This window comes from Strix uralensis, chromosome 1, assembly GCF_047716275.1.
Source record: "Strix uralensis isolate ZFMK-TIS-50842 chromosome 1, bStrUra1, whole genome shotgun sequence".
Classification (NCBI taxonomy): Eukaryota; Metazoa; Chordata; class Aves; order Strigiformes; family Strigidae; genus Strix; species Strix uralensis.
This window is the reverse complement of record NC_133972.1, coordinates 27,835,732-27,849,587: the sequence shown is the minus strand read 5'-3', so window position 1 is coordinate 27,849,587 and position 13,856 is coordinate 27,835,732.

Sequence of the window (13,856 nt, the reverse complement as noted above, 5' to 3'; positions counted from 1 at the left end):
AAATTACGATTAGAAAGAGCCTGGATTCAGCTGCACGGTTTAAATCGCAGCAATTAAAATTAGCAGCTCAAATCCTGTAACAAGATGTTCTGGTTTTTGTTCTAACACTTTAAAAAGTACAATTTCATCATGTGAAGGCCCTGATAAACTTCATGCTGCTCGGGGCTTATGATGTCAGAGCCATAAAATATTTCCTGCTGATAACATAATAGCTGAGAAATATGAGTTTTGGAGGGTTTGGGGTTTTGTGTGCTCCGTGTGCATGCAGTATGAGGCTTGCAGTGGGAAAACAATTAACTCGAGGGGCTTGAAAAGCGAGGAGCAGTGGGCTGCCGTGTAATTGCAGAAACAATGCGGAATTTCACCTGATATCATTTGTGACAGCAATCAAACAGCAAGGCCTAGCAGGGAACCACATATTAAATAACCGCCGTGACGGGAGAGCCCGCTATAAAAACCAGCGGAAAGCAGAACGGGGGCGACATATGTACTCTCCGGGAAGGTGCAAAGCCGGCTGCAGGGCTCCCCTCCCGGGGAGGGCCCCCGTTTCTACCACCAGCCCCTTGCTCCCGGGGGTGGGATGGAGCCCGCATCTTTCCTTCCAGCCGGCCCTGGGCTGCCCGGGGGCGGGCAGGGACCAAGCGGGGTCACCGGAGCGGGAGGGGACGGGGGGATAAACCGCACCCCGAAGGTGCCCCCGCAAGCGGGCAGGGAGTGCGTGGCAGGGGGACCTTCCCCTCCCGCCCCGATCCCTCCCCGGCTGCGGGGGGCCGCAGCAGCCGCCTGGACGGGGCGGGCGGCGGGGAGCGGTCCCGGCCGGGAGCGCTGCCCCACGGCAGCTTCTCACCCCCTGCCCCGCAGGCGGTTTCAGGCTGGGGGGGCGGTTGGGGGAAACACCGGCCCCCGGCTCCGCTTTTTTACCCGTTTTCGAAACACCGCTGCCAAACCTTCCCACCTGCGGAAGGACCGGGCAGCCCCAGCACCAACTGCGGGGGGGGGGGGGGGGGCGGCGGCAGAAACCGAGTAAAGCCCCCACCGAGCCCAGGGGCCGGGGGGAGGTAGCCGGGGACCGGGGGGAGGTGGCCGACGGGAGGTAGTGGCCGGGGGCCCGGGGCCGCAGCCCCCGCGCTGGACGGTGACGGGCGATCCGGCCGGATTAACGCCGGGCGCTTTGAAGTCCCTGTGTCGCATGTGATCCCACGTCGGGGTGCTCAGGCTCCCCATTCAGTTGTTAATTCCCACTAAGCGTTTTTAAGTACCTGAGCTCGCAGACCTCTGCGCCTTCAAAACAACTTTATGCACGCAAATAGCTCCAAAATTACCCATCTGGGTACCAGCAAGACCAAAGGCGAGCAGAGTCGTTAGAAAATAATCGATGCAAATGGGCGTTTTCTTCGCCACGTGAATTTCGGCTCGTAAACCCCTTTGCAAGGAGCGGCCGTTTGAAGGATGCCCGCACCTGCGGAGCCTGCGCACTCCGGGGCGCGGAGCCCGGGATGTGCCGCCGCTGCCGCCCGCCCCGGGGGGCTGGGGGGGCCAGGGGCCGGCACTGGCGCCCTGCTCTGCTTAAATGGCCAGAAAGAAAAAAAGCAATCAGAAACCCCCAGCCTTCCATCAGAAAAAACATTAGCTGAGGAGGAAACGGCTGTGGACACCCTGGTGAGATGCCCCCTCACTCCAGGCAGGAAGAATTTTTGCCATTGCTACCAGCCCTGCAGAACCGTCCGTCTTTTTTTTTTTTTTTTTTTTTTTTTTTTTTTTTAAAGCAGTAGGGATTTAAGACATATATAGGATAGCAGAACGAAGTTATATTATGAAGAAATGTGACCTATGGCGCCCCCCCCCCCAAAAAAAAACCCTAAACAAACAAAAACCCCACCCTTCACAACAGAAACGATCGCTGCTTTTGCCATCATAATTTGCTTCTCGGTGACACAAGGACACTGAAGGGATTCCTGCACCGCTTCTCTCCAATTAACTTCAGCGAGTGAAGTACGAGCACTGTTTTTTCTAGTACAGATGATTGTGTTGATTTCTAGCACATTAGTGAGGGAAAATTTTAGCTTGAAGAGTTTGAGTTACACAGATGAGAACAGGCAAATGAGCAACGTCACAGAAGAACTTTAAAGCATCTCACAAATGCATATTCTTTCCATTTTTTGCCTGTGTTCTTTCTGTTCTCTGCTGCTCACTTTTCAGGCAGTTGCTGCTTCTCCTGTTGCCCACAGCTATGGATTGAAGGGCAGAAAAGGAATGGACATAATGAATATAAAAAGGATGTGGGAAAAAAAAGTCTTCTGATCTTTTGTTTTAGGTGTTGATCTAAATTAAAATACAATTCCTTTTAGTACGACCCGTTAAAAAGTAGCAAGGAGCTTGGTGTGAGCAGTCAGACCCTGATGTCCTGAGGGTGGTGAGGCCTTGGTAAACCTAATACTGCCCTGGCAACATTTCTGCCTAGTTTACACCTTATTCAGCCCTACTCAAGCTAAAATCCCACCTTCCAATTTCCCTTATATATAGTCTGAGGCGTAGGGTTTGACAGCTGTGTAACAACAGGGCAGGTAAAATACAGAGCCCCAGCTTGACGATAGAGATCGGGGGGGCTGTGCCCCTCCTTCCTGTGGGGTGGTGACCAACATCTACTAAGCCGGTGCTCCTGGGGACAGCCTGGGACCTGCAGGATGGCTGTCCTTGGCTCCTGGGAGGCATCCCTGCCTCTGCTGCTCCAGCTCACTCTCCAGCCTTTTCTCCTAAATGATGTCTGAGGGTGAGTCAGAGCCAAGCGGTCAGCCCGTGAGGTGCCACAGCCGGCTGAAGGATGTGCTTTTCCCTCGGTCGAGGCAGCTACGAGAGCAAGAGCCTTCCACGCGTGGGGCAGATGGCAGCCAGCAGCCGAGCAGGGCACGGGCCATTCTTCCCTCAGGCACCAGCCCCTGGGAAAAGGAGCAGGACGTCGCAGGGTCTCGGTCTGTGCTACCGTAACACCAGCGGTCAGGGCAGTGAGCAGCGATTTGCAAGCGGCAGAGCCAGACCCACAGTAACTTACTTTGCAAGACGAGGGTAAGCTGTGGTGTGTTTGCGTTAGAGCATGTGGCTGAAGTGGGGTGCTGGCACGCTCCTGCCAGGCAACGGCTCTTACTGTCCACCCCGGGCTCGAGGACTGACTTGGCCATTTATTTCATCGCTTTTCTACATGTGGTGTAGTAGGTGGGAGGTCCTAAGGGATGAATTTTTACTGTGTTGCCTGTTTCTGAACACTAACAACTTCGGGGAATATCTGATGAAAGGTGGATGTTAGGAGCCCCCGCGTAGGAAAAATGCTGCTAAAATTCCACCTTCGGAACAAAATAATAAAAAAGCCTACTGCAAGCATGGAAAATCATCCCACCAGGCAGCAATTACACAGGTTTCAGAAAAAAAGAAAGCAAAGCAAGCCTGCATTTCCATCTGGTAGCAGAACAGCTCTGGAAATAATTGTCCATTTTGTTTCACCTTTCTCCTTCTGGGGTTTGGGGTCTTGCCTGTCACATTTCATGGCACCATCTACCAGAACCTCATTCAAGTGCTTAGGGGTGGGTGGTGCCCCAGAGGGCAGGGCCAGCGTGGGGAGCAGCACTGGCATAGGTTAGGGGGACACTAGTGGGCGCCACGGTGAGCTGCTGCCCCGGTTCGCTGAGCACTCCCCCGGTCCCTGGGGCTCTCCGATTCCACGCTCGGAGAAAGTGGCCAATTATTTTTCTGTCTGAAAGAGTCTGTGATGTGGCAGAGAATGACAGCTCCAAGGGAGAAAACACCTCTTCATTAAAAAGTGCTGCTAAGCACACTGAACATCCAGATCCCAGCACCCACTTGCACAAAGGTTAGGATGAGAGCCAGAAAATTATGCACTTTCACAGATTTTTATATATACACATATATATGTATGTGTACAACGTACACACAGACACACATGCACACACACACAAATCTACATGCTCTCTTTCAACACAGGGTGGCCAAAATAATTTGAGTTTCTACTCAGGCAAAACTCTTGCTGAAGTCCGGTTTTATTATCAGTTTTGATGCGACAGGAATCACCTAGGAAAAAAATCAATTAATTTGGTTACCAAATGCAAGAAGAGACTCAGGTTCACGGAAACACAAATGATTAGGAGTGTGTCAAGGGAAAGATTAAAAAGAAAAGAGAAAGCAATAATCTGTCTTGCACACCTCTCTTTGAAAGTTTGCAGGGAAGAGTGAGCCAGGCTGCTACATTTTGTATGTTCCATTTGATTTCATTGCCTTTTAGGCGATTTTAATGATTGCATGAATTGATTTTCATGAAAGTATAATTAATAGAATTATAATTAAATAGAATAAATATAATAGAATTGTAATTAAAATATAATTTTAATAGAAAGTATTTATAGAAAAGACACAAAATACTTATGAATCATGTGACAAAGCAGAATTGGGTCTCTGGGTGAGGCACATTGTGTTGTAGAAGAGAACCACTGATACCAAAGAAAGCTCAAAATGGAAGCTGCATTTTGGGATGTGATTTTTAACAGCCTCCCCTTTCTTTTCCTTCAGAAATTCTGAAAGGCTGAGAGAAGAGAAAAGAAGACACACTAAGGAAAAGATGGGAGAAAAAGTGGTGACAGCCGAGGCTACAGCAAGTCAGCAAGGTGGAAGTCATCGTGCCCGCAATGGCTCTGGGAAGATGAACAGCAGCAGTCCTCAGCTTTTACCTGACTCCTCACAGCTCAGCAGCTCTCCTGAGCCCAGTTCCCTGGCCGCCTGCATTCACGCACCGAGCTGCGTGGGCTCAGCAGGTTGCTGGAGTCTCCCACAGAGGCCCAGTCACGAGCCCGACTCTTGCTTTGCCTTCCCCAGGAGGGCGGCCCCGGTGGGGTGCTCGGAGCATCACACCACCAAGGTTGCTTTGCAGATGAACCCCACTCCCTCTTGCTCCCGTGTCTCGGTGAAGCAGGAAAACCTTCAGACAGAATGAGGGGAGGGCAGCAAGCAACGCTCGGGTTATGGCCATCTCGTTATTTATAGGGGGATGTACTGAGATAAACCACCACCAGTTCCCTTGGAACTGGGAGGATATTCCACTATATCCACTATAGAGATATAATCACTATAATCCAGGGCTGCAGAGATGAATAAAGGGGACAGGCTCAAGGGTGGGCAGTGAGAAATGTGGAAATCCTGTGCTGACCAAATGGATAAACCCCTGTGACTATGCCTTTATTTACTGACTTGACATAATCATTAAACAACCTTTTTCTAACCTTTCCTGCAGTTTCATTTTAAAATTTCCACCTCTCTGTGTCCTCTCACCTGACCATGTAACAACACCTTTCTCAGCATCCTAAAGAAGAAATCTGCAACAAGGCAGAAATGTTCAATATGGCAAAGAGTGTCTTCTTTTCCTAAACAATTTACAGATTATAGCCACTCGTTTTCAGAATAGATTTTAAGCCACAATCATTTATTTCAGTAGAGCTTTAAATCCCGCAACGGCGCATCTTTGTTCTCATATGTTCTGATGCATAACTGCTGGGTTCTGCAATATTTGTATTTGATTGTTTTCTGTTTTAAACGCACTGTAACGTAACCATAACAATATACCGCTTTTCCATGCTTAGCATATTCATTACCTTGTTTTCCTGTCAACTTCTTGATTTGCATACAAGAAATCTGTGTCAGAGAGAATGCAATCTGCAAACCAATAAAACCTCATCCCTTGGGAGGAAGGAGTCGAAGTGGCACACGTAGCTCAGATGAAGAATACGAAGTACATACGAGAGCACGGTCCTGCATCACGTGGAAGGCCCATGGTCCAAGAGCATCGTGCCAGGTGGAGAACAGCTGTTGCAAGAAGCAGTGAAAGGACTCTGGCTGCAGTTCCACCAGGCATTATTGGCCTTATTGACAAAAGCAGACCATGAGGTGTCCCGTTCCCTGGTGGTTGCCTGCCCACTCCTATGGCTCAGGTCTTTGCCCCTCGGGTCAGTCTGTATGAACACTTGGAAGGCTGTGCTGTATATCAAGCCTTGGGGTTAGTTCTGCTTAATAATTACCCCCTCCCACAAAAGCGTTTTTTTAACCCTGCTTACTTCAGCGATCGCAGTCTTACCAACAGCTGCATCAGCACAATGAGGGTGACAAGCAGCATTATGGGAACAAAAACAAAGAGCTGTGGGGTAGAAACTTCCTCCGCTGGTTTCACAGGCACCCCATTGAACTCTCCCTGGCAGATGAGCTGGGGCAGGTTGGCCGGGTTGCTGCCTGCCGCCTGCCTGCAGCACCCAGGGCTGGGGCTCTGCGCTCAGCAGACGTAGACCCGTGCACTGCTGGAGCACCCGGCGGTGCTTGGCTGACCCAGTTTAGGCTCAGGCATGTGGTCACATTTCTGTCAAATTGGTCCACACACCCGCTGGAGGTTTAGCCAGCTGCAGGTGGGTAGGCAGCACCCGGTTGAGTGTAAAGGCTGCTGGTGCAGAGTCAGCCTGTCGCCGTGTTTTGAAGAAATCTGAGCCTGGACATGGGTGAACTGATGGGCAACCTGAGGCCCACGGCCACAGCACTTCTGATTTAGTACTAAGAGTCTTAAAACCAGATTTGTTGAATCATGGTCTGATCTGCTTGCAGCTGCTGACCCACTGTGGCATTTTAAGGCATATGGAGATAAATGATGATTTTCCTGAAAGTGCTGCACCCTCAACTCTGGCAGTTTGGCAGCTGGTCTGGCCACAGTGCAGCTGTATGTATGGCAGGGGCTGGGGCAGTAACACTGTCAGCCCTCCCAGCTCTAAGCAGAGCGGCAATTAGAGAGTTAAAGCAGCCAGCGCTGGTTTCTCTCTCCAGATTTGATCTCAAACACCCAGGACAGAGGCAGTTACACCTCTCTGAACAAGCTCTCCACTGCCTGCCTTCCTCTACGCTCACTTGCATAAAACCCAGAGTTAAAAATCTGCCAGTTCAGAATGGTGATAGGCAGGGGCAGATCAAGCCTAGTTGCACTTACCAAAGTGTAATCTGGTGGTAACTGATATGGCTAAGAGCTAGAATGATGTTTTACTATGGCTTGGTTAACATAAAGTGGCTCAGGCCCCTGCAGGTTCACAGCATTTTGCTTTGGGGCATGCCCTTTTCATCACTCCTACTCCCAGCTGTGGCCAGTTCAGCTAGGCTGGTCCAACCATTGGTGGGATCTCCTTGTCAGCCAGAAACCTAAACCAGCTCTTAAAATCTACGCTCGTAGCCCAGATCTCCATGTGGTTGAGCTAGGGGTCGTAGGCTGTGCTACAGGGACCAGAACCCATGGGAGAGGAGTGAGGAGACTCCATAAGCCCATACAACTGCTAAAGCCCACCTAACTGAAACTACAGCCTGGCAAACTTCGGTAGCTGGATGGTGTGCCCATTACCCAAGCAAAGGCTTTGCCAGAGTTGTCTTTTAATTTGCTCCCCATTACCTATCCTCTCCTTCCAAACAAATGAGAGTCTGCTAGAGACTTCCTACTTCTTTGCAAAAATGTGGACTCTGTACCGTGCTACTCAGGTGAAATTTGCCTCAGTCTATTTATGCAGATAGTGAGAGGTCGATGTGAAAGATTTCAACTTAATGCAGAGCCTATCTTAATAAATATCAGTAGTTTTCAACTAAAACATCTAACACATCCTGAAAACTTCACTATGAAAGGTATATTCAACCATGTAGTATCTTCTGTAAAACTGCAGGATCTCCAGTAACATTTACTGTTTTTAAAGGAGGTTGCAGTTTCCACAGAAAATGTTTAAAGGTCTGTGAATTAGAAAATGTACCCACCTCTGCTATAGTGAATCCCTGAAAGGCACAGGTGAACAACCTCCTAAGGAAAGAGGGGCATGGTGACATCTATTAAATCCTGATTGAATACTTGACTTGCCATAGCTTCTTGCTTTTGGAAATTCTGACTTTATAGAGCTTGCAAACAATTATAAAAAATGAGAGGTGGAAACAATGTTTGCAACAAGAAGCGCTAGAAAAATTCTTAGCGTTACATCATTATAAAAGAAGAAGTTAAAGAAAAAGATTACATAAAAAGTATTAGGTATAGCCAAACTGCTGTTAAGGCAGTCTGCTTTAAAGCATGCATGCAGTGGCATTTGAGCTGTGACAGCTGAAAAATAGTTTCACAACTACATCAACTTTGTAGACTGAACTGTTACTACCATTCACAGGAAATCAGTGACTAAACAAAAAAAATTTATGACAGGGTTCCCCCCCTCATATTTCTCAATAGCAGTGAGAACAACTCTCCCTGGTTGTGACTCACATGAAGTTGGCAGAGATTCACTGGGGCTGAAATGTCTCCCGTAAGTTTAGCCTCCGCATTTCCCTGCAGATCCCCTTCCCGACGCCTCCGTCCCTCGCTGGCTCAGCAACCCCAGCAACCATCTCCACGCAGTGCCCCAGCTACACCTTTCCCATTTCTTATTTTTCAGCGTGGGTAGGTCTGTGGTGTAGGCATCCTTACTATTAACTCGAGCCGTCTTGCACCAGTGCTGGTCCTTCCCAGCACCCAGGCTCAAACCCGCTTCCCACCTGCCCGGGAGTGCTCTGGATCCATGTCCTGCTGTCCGTGAGCTGCCCCATACATGTGTCCCCGCTGCACAGGGACGGGAGGGCGGCTGCACACTGAGACAGGCCCTGACGCCATCCCACAATGGCCGGTAGCCAGGAATTGCCCCATCAGCCTCCCAGCACTCCACATCCAGGGAGCTGCCAGGTGCTGGTTTATCCTATGGCGGTCCATGCCTAGCTGGGTTTCCTGCAGCCGGCACCAGAGTACTCCAGGGTATACAACCAGCTTTCTATGGTCACAACACTTTAAACTTCTGCTGGAGGAAAAAGCAGAGCAGATGGTGCCTGGGCTGGGAGCAACTCACCTTTGACGTCTTCAGAAAGCGCAGCCTGGCCAAAGGCCACTAGCCGTGCTAAATAACCTGAGCACCTACGTATCTGTCCTTTCCTGCTATTATTCTGGCTCTTCTTTGCACCAGCCATATCAGGAGGGTTCTGCCACCGGGGCTGACACTCTGGACTTGAATATGCATCATATTAAAAAGCGATTACATAACATCCTAGTGGACAAGTGAATAAATAGTCTTAGGTTGAGCTTAGCTACCTTACCTGGCTTGGCTACCAAAATAATTTGTCCTTCTTATCACTGGAATAGGGACAGATCTTACTAAAAACTCCACTTATAGCTAAATATGTTTTTCAGATGTGGTACAAGTGATGGCAGTTGGAATACAGCATTTTTTTAAAAAACTTGATCATGTAATTTACTTAGAAGAAAAAAAGTATAGGTTTTATTTTCCTACTGTCTCTTTAACCCCTACAGGCTGTGATATCATATGTGTAAATTCAAATTAACACTTCTCCCATCTGGATTTCTGTATATTTAAATTGGAGGCTTGGAGTTTTTCTTTTTAGAATAAATGCTTTTGAGAAACTACTATGTTTGAAGAGCAATGGGTTGGGTGGCTGACCATGCTAGTGCCTGGCTAGGAAAACCACAGCCAGATTTGAAATTACTTTGCCAATCTTTTTTCATGTTTAGACTTTATAGCCTGAGGAGAGATTGGTATCTTTGTAGGCAGGGCACGTTAGCTGATAAATGTTTTTGTGCAACTTCGTTGAGTCCTTATTTTCACCATAGGCATGACCTCCTAACTCTATCTTTGCACTTTTTTTGGCCGATCCCCTGTGCAGCCGGGCACTGCTGTCTGTTAGCAGCTTTACCTCCTATTTCTGGGGTACCCTGTCCCATGGGGAAGTGTGCTGGCTGCTCCAGTCACCCTTTACTCAAATCTCCTCTGTCAGGCAGGAGGGCAAGGGATGGGTACAAAGGCATTGCTGCCTCGGGGCTGAGGGAAAACCTGAAACCTCCCAGGAGCACCCACTGCATCTGTAACTGGGGCAGAGGAGAGCATCACCCAGGGCCCGGGCTGCATCGCTGTGCAGGTGTCCTTGTGTGAGCCGGCACCTCCACCTGCCCCCTTCACCCTGGCAGACAGGGCTAAGCCTGTGTGAGAGCGTGGGATCTGCCTGCACACGCTTCAGCCAGCTGCAGAAAGGCTATGGCTGTGAAATCCTCAAAACCAAAAGCATCAGTAGGCAGCACCAGCCCGTTTCTCTCTGCCCGGCTTTTGTTTGCAGCTTCCCCCAGCTCATCCTGTCCCTGCAGCAGGGCAGGAATCCGAGAGGAAACTCTCCTCCGCCATTCCCAGGCAGATGCCCTGCCAGAAACCCACCAACAAACAAAACAGCTGCTCTTCAGCCTCCTCCTCACCCTCATGGGTGTGTCAAGGAGGCTTCTCCGAGCAGGTAAACGAGGAGGAAACATCTCCCGGGCTCCAGCTCCCCTGTCCCTGTCCCTCTCCCCAGGGTGCCGGCACAAGGGGCAGGAAGCAGCAGTCGCTCAGCAAATTTGCTTTGGTCCCCTTCGGCTGGCTCAGAGGAAGAAAAGCCTCAGAAGTCAATTGGCACAGCTTGAAAGCAAATCCCCCCTCTCCCCGGCTGCCCCAGCAGCCCTCCAGACTTGAATGCCCGTTCCCAAACCCAACAAGCCTCACAGCATTAAGATAAGATTGCCTCTCTCCAACTTCAGCTGCCGGCAGCCCCACAGTGGATCCCTGGCCTGCCCACCCAAGGCTGAGGGGAAAGCTGGGCTTCCTGGGACTGTCCTGAAACATGGACATGAGCAGCCAGAGGACATGCCGCTGCTTGTGCCAGGTGGTCAGTGTGCAGCGCACTGCGGTTTCAGCAGAAGGGTAGGGGGAACATGATGGGCTCTGCTGACACGATCACAGCTTTTTTAAACAAGCTTATGCTGCAAAAGCCAAGACATCTCAGATGATGCTTTTCAGCATGCTGCTGGCCAGTGCGGTGGCTCTCAACAAGTGCAATTCAGAGCAGCTCCACAGGTAGCCACACATGCACCAGAGAGCAGCCAGAAATCCAGGGCACAATGCTGCACCCCTTGGCCCCAGAGGTGAAGCTGCAGGTGGTGGGTCAGGATGAACCCACAGCCTTTCAGGGACTCTCCCTTCCTCCATCCTCACCTGCAGCAGTCCTGCACACTTCACTACCATGCTGCACTGTCATCCTCTGCTCGCAGCTAAAGCTGTTCCCTGACCAGAACTGGCGCCAGGTCCTCCCCGACCTGAGCCAGTGCCATCACGTCAGTGGGAATCTGGTCTCACCTCCTCAATGCAGAATAAATCAGATGCTGTATCTATGGATGGCTGCCATTCCTCTCACTCCCAATGCATCTGGAAAGGCTCCTTCAGCTGTCCCTCACTGGTTGGGCTATCACGCACCGATGTCACGCAGCCCACATGTGCCCATATGCCCAGGGACAGCCACGCACGCAGGAGGACAGCGCGGTATCATTGTGAGCAGAGCAAACTCCCCAGCAGCTCTGGCCCCGCGCTGGGTCTCAGCCGTGGCTGCACACCGGCAGTGTGCAGGCCCTAAGGTCTTGCCTACTTGTGTGCAATTAGGAAACAGCAATACGGACGCCACATGCAGCAGGAGAGGGGGTAGCCTTTTCATAGTGATATCACTACCCGTAGGACATATAGGTTCCAGTGTGTTTCTATACATTATGCAAGTAGTCTTTTTTCCCCAAAAACAAAGTCCCCCAAGAAGCTGGAGCTGATCAGTTTCTGTCTCAAGTGGTGATCTCCGTTCCTCCCACCCCCTGCTTCTCCCTTTCCCTGCTTTTGGATCACAGCCCTCCTTCCCACCTCGAACTCTTGGCTGGTCTCAGTGTTCACATGGCCCTTCGCTTTCATTCACTCAGCTGATGGAGAATCATCCACGTGATTTTCCTGTGGCCATTCACATGAAAATCGTGATTTACTCTGTATTAATATTCCACTGAGTTGAATCACAGCAGGGTCTAAGGAGAAGACTGGGGCTGTGGAGAAGAGAAGGGATGAGGGGAAGGGAACAGAACATCTTCCTGTTGATGGCAGAGATTGGCTCAGTTGCATCACCTCACTTTCTCTGATAAAAGATATTTTAGAGAAGCAGCTTTGTGCTCTTTTTTTTTTTTTTTTTTTTAACAATAGAAGATCAGCTTACTAGACACCTTGTCTCTCTTCCTTCAGATTTGATGCTTTCCTTCAGAATATGCTCTTGCTCAACCAGAAAGGCTGGGCTTGGTGCAGCAGTGATCAAAGAAATCCTATGGCTTGTGTTGCAGAGAAGCCAGGTTAGAGGTGTTAGGCGATTATTACCAGTTTAGCCAACCAAGGGCATCAGACATAGGCATAACTCTTCTGTATGTGTTAAATACTTTGCCAAAGTCAGACCTTGGTGTCCTGCTCATGCCCCATGGCACACTCTTACTGCCAGCAGATGCGTTTTTGTTTTTCTTGGATTCAGATAAGTCTTTCTCTAATTAATCAAGAATATCCTGCATTTCTTGAAAGATGTGTTATTATCAGCGCTCCAGTCCAATGAGCAGTGTATGCAGCAGGCTCCTGTCTCTGATTCAGTCTTCCGTTTTTGTCAAGGGGATCTGAGACACCAAATGTTGAGCGTTGAAATTATTGCTTATCATGTGTGGTTACTGTGCTTGGTACTTGGAGAAGCCTGAATCCCTGGGGTTAGAAACACTCAGGGGCACATTTAAAAAAACCCAAAATAATCAAGCCCATCAACAATTTTTCTATATGTTTGTTAATACAACGGAACTTGATCCAAAATAGGCTACAGTGAAAAGACCATGTGTCTTCAAAAGAATTTCCTTTGGACCACACACATAAATGTCAGTTTAACAGATTATTTGATTGAAGGAGTTGAGATTCTGCACTTAATTTAATCCTGGCCTACTGCACATTTCATCACATGCAAATGTTCAATTTTTTTTCTGGGAACAAAGGGAAAGGTTTTTGCTGTGTTCTATCCACTATCTCCTTAAGCCAGTTGAAGAATCATTTCGACTTTGAATCAGGTTACACGAATCTGCTGATTTTATTGGGCAAATTGGGTGTTGCAATAATTTAAAACACCTGATAAATTTGCTTCTTTTTGTCTTGCTACTACTAAGTGCTATTCATACAGTACACTATGGCATATATAATACTCAGGTCTGACCTGGTGATATTGTGGCTGTAGGTACAGCATTGTTTGACTCTGGCTCTTGCTCTGGCTCTGGGGAAGGTGACCGCAGTGCATTCAGGAGCAGGGAACCCACAGCAGAGCTAGCTGAAAAACAAGCGGAGAGGTGGGAAGGATCAAGTTCATGGCATAAGTAAATACTCTGCAAATCATCAGGAGACTAACTGGATGGCCACAAAGAGATTTTTATCAAGGGTTTTATACAGCTAAAATCAATTCATTCACTTCATCTGTTTTGAACATACTGGGGATGCAGTTAAAGATGTCACAAATGGTTAGAGTTGCCTGGAAACCTTCAAGGTGTCAATTGACCATATTTTTAGGCTCAGGAATGTTACATGGACACACCACAATTTCACCAGTGATTTCTTTAAAAAACGAATGGAGTCAGAAATCTACAAGGGAATAAAAATATCAGGAGAGTGAAGCTGAGTTGAAGCAGGGTAACTCAAAATCAATATTTTGCTTTTAAACTCTTAAGGGGAGGCCCAGGAGGGCTGCACTCATTTTGTCCTCCTTCCTTATTGTCCTCAGAGGATTGGCTGAGAAGTGACAAGGCTGCTCCGTACTTACCGCAGGACATTCCTCACTAACAAGCCACTTGTTAGAGTATTCGGCTGCTGCTTCTCTGCCCAGTGCCCAGCTTTCACTAAACAGCATCAGACAACGGTCAAGCCAAA